This window comes from Amphiprion ocellaris, unplaced genomic scaffold, assembly GCF_022539595.1.
Source record: "Amphiprion ocellaris isolate individual 3 ecotype Okinawa unplaced genomic scaffold, ASM2253959v1 Aocel_unscaffolded166, whole genome shotgun sequence".
In the NCBI taxonomy this organism is placed as follows: Eukaryota; Metazoa; Chordata; class Actinopteri; family Pomacentridae; genus Amphiprion; species Amphiprion ocellaris.
Genome location: NW_026559329.1, coordinates 30001 through 32759, shown reverse-complemented (window position 1 = coordinate 32759; position 2759 = coordinate 30001). Strand labels below are relative to the sequence as shown.

At 41.4% G+C, this 2759-nt stretch overlaps 1 long non-coding RNA gene across 2 annotated transcripts in view; it reads right to left on the bottom strand.

Moving 5' to 3' along the window:
• LOC129348412 (uncharacterized) overlaps nucleotides 1-2759 on the bottom strand; it is a 5307-nt gene continuing 2548 nt past the window's right edge. For both annotated transcript variants that reach the window (XR_008600952.1, XR_008600951.1), the window contains exons 3-5: nucleotides 617-787; nucleotides 408-496; nucleotides 1-57 (exon numbers count right to left, since the gene is read on the bottom strand). This is a non-coding gene — a long non-coding RNA (uncharacterized LOC129348412). The remainder of the gene's footprint in view (nucleotides 58-407; nucleotides 497-616; nucleotides 788-2759) is intronic.

The following is a 2759-nucleotide window of genomic DNA, read 5'->3' as shown; positions in this document are numbered from 1 at the left end:
CCCAGTATCAGCTGAATACTGAGTCTTTTGGTGCACAAATTCATCCTCAGGTTGGTCCTGGAATATATCGATACATGCATCCAGTTTAATATCTACAGGGGCTAGGAGGAGCCATACAAAATTAATAAGACATAGAACACTGCCATGCTAGCAGCTTGATTCTTTTGTTTTGTCAAGCACTTTATAGCTAGAATTGGGCAAACTGTATACAATGTTTCTGCATGCCAAAAGCTTCTTTTGCCATATTACAATTAAAAATTCCACTTCAGGTGATCTGTACTGCTAGAAAAGGGCATATTATACTATTACACTGAAATTTTAGTGCAAAGAGGTATGTTGTAGCTTCAGGCAAAAACAGTAGCTAGGCAAAAAGTGTGTCGTTATCTGGATAACAGCAATATACATACCTCATTTTTTCCCAATTGTGCTCGAAAAGACAGATTGACTTTTGCAACAAGTTCTTTAAGTTCATCCCTCCAGGCTTCTGAAAACAGTGCTGCGAAATAAATATGGGAAATGACTCTCATTATTCTAAATCTAAATTGCATTCTTTCATGGCTCAGCTTCAGAAAAGTAATGAGAAAATTTAGGTGCCCTGTACGCACTTAAACCTCACCTGATTTGTTATTGTTTCCGCTGACTGCATGGAGGTTTTGAGTGAGTGGGAAGGTAAAAGCGGGCCCGGGTGATTTCCTGAGGACGTGGCCCTTGAGAAGTGGATGAGGAAATAATGATGAGGTGACACACCAGTCATCTCGTACCATGCAAATTGGCCTGCCATTGAGTCCTGTGGATGGGAGAGCAGCTTGGTAATGACTATGCAAACAGAAGATAAAGTACTTCAGAAGTAAGGGACAATCAAACCTGTACCCTGAAGAACTACAGCCATTAGATTGCCTGCTAAGACTAAATGCAGCAACTTCATGGCCACATCAAGGAGAAAAGTGACTCTTCTACCAATAAAGCAGTCGTCTCTTACATGGAAGATATTGGTAATACAGGTGCCCAAAGAGCAGGCCATGAAATATTTCATTTGAAGTGTATGTAACTTGTGAATTATTACTAATCTCAGGCATGGACGCTGTCAGGGTTAATGGTCTCATTTATCTTGTCATTTAATGGATTTTCAAATCATCACCACCTGAAAATGTGGGTGTGAGACTTTCCAGTGGTAGAAATTTTACGCAAAGCCTCAAAGTGCTTGGCAGCTGCAAAGAGAAAACCCTACTTGGGGGAATCAGAATAAGCTGCACATGCAAAATTATCACATGAACATATTAACAGAACAGTTTTTAATGTAATAGGAAGCTATTCAAGCAGCGTGAATTGTCTTAGCATCCGCTAACAAGTCTAAAAGCTCATCTCTGTCCATCAACTTTACATGTTTAGAATTTTTCTCCCAGAAAGTAATCCCTGCATATAATGGCTCAGAAGTAAGTATACCCTGTTGCTTCTTCTAGAATGTGCCAATCTATGAAATCCCTGCGTTTTTTTTGCACCCACCCACCCACAGCCACTCACTGCAGCCCAAGCACTGCAGCTCACCTACAACTCAGCTTGAACACCACAAAACTACTCTGCACTACATAATGGCAAGTAGTAATACTGGAGTAATTTATCCATACATGTTTGACCAAGGGCTGCACAGTGGCGTAGTGGTTAGCACTTTCGCCTTGCAGCGAGAAGATCCCTGGTTCGCGTCCCGGCTTTCCCGGGATCTTTCTGCATGGAGTTTGCATGTTCTCCCTGTGCATGCGTGGGTTTTCTCCGGGTACTCCGGCTTCCTCCCACAGTCCAAAAATATGCTGAGGTTAATTGATCATTCTAAATTGCCCGTAGGTGTGAATGTGAGAGTGCTTGTTTGTCTTTGTATGTGGCCCTGTGACAGACTGGCGATCTGTCCAGGGTGTCCCCTGCCTTCGCCCGAGTCAGCTGGGATAGGCTCCAGCCCCCCCCGCGACCCTAGTGAGGATCAAGCGGTGTATAGATAATGGATGGATGGATGGATGTTTGACCAAGAAATTGAGGATTGGTTCCTTAGGTTTGTTCTGTATGAGACTCTGGAAGTCTAATCTTTCCAGAGATTCTGTGATTTTAGGGTGGAAATGCTCAGCCATGGTGTCGACTGCTAATTTAATTCATGATTTGCCTTCCAGCATATACACAACACTATAGACATGTTTACAAGGTAAAAAGCTTGATTTCCAATGCAATTTTTAATACAATTGTGAACATTTTTATATAACAATGCATGGTATCCCTGATCTTTCCTGTAGCTTCACCAGAAGACTGAAATTTTGGGTTGTTATTGAAAAGGAGCTTATACATGTGTTTAATAAGGAAGATCTGTTCCCTCATGAATATGAGCTTTTCTGCTGCATTAGTCTTTCCATCAATTCCATTTTCCCATGCAGCCAAAACACTTCACTCTCAATCTTGATGTCTCTGCTCCCATCCAATAATCTATCCACGACTCAATCAGGCTGTAGATTCTTTTAAATCATTGCAGTTCTGTCACTTTCTCCCAGCTGCTGAACGTTTTATCCTCCTCCTCTCCATCTGCACATTATCACAGCTAGTTTCCATTAAACCATCTGCTAACTTTGCAGTGGGTCTTGTCGTCATGTCTTTTCTCCATTGTGTGTTGTTTGTGTTGTTGTTTTGTCTGTCATTCTATGCACTCCTGAAATCACTTCAATATTTTATGTATTTTTCAGCTGTTAAGTGTTTTATGCAACTGATTTACTTTCATCTTACAA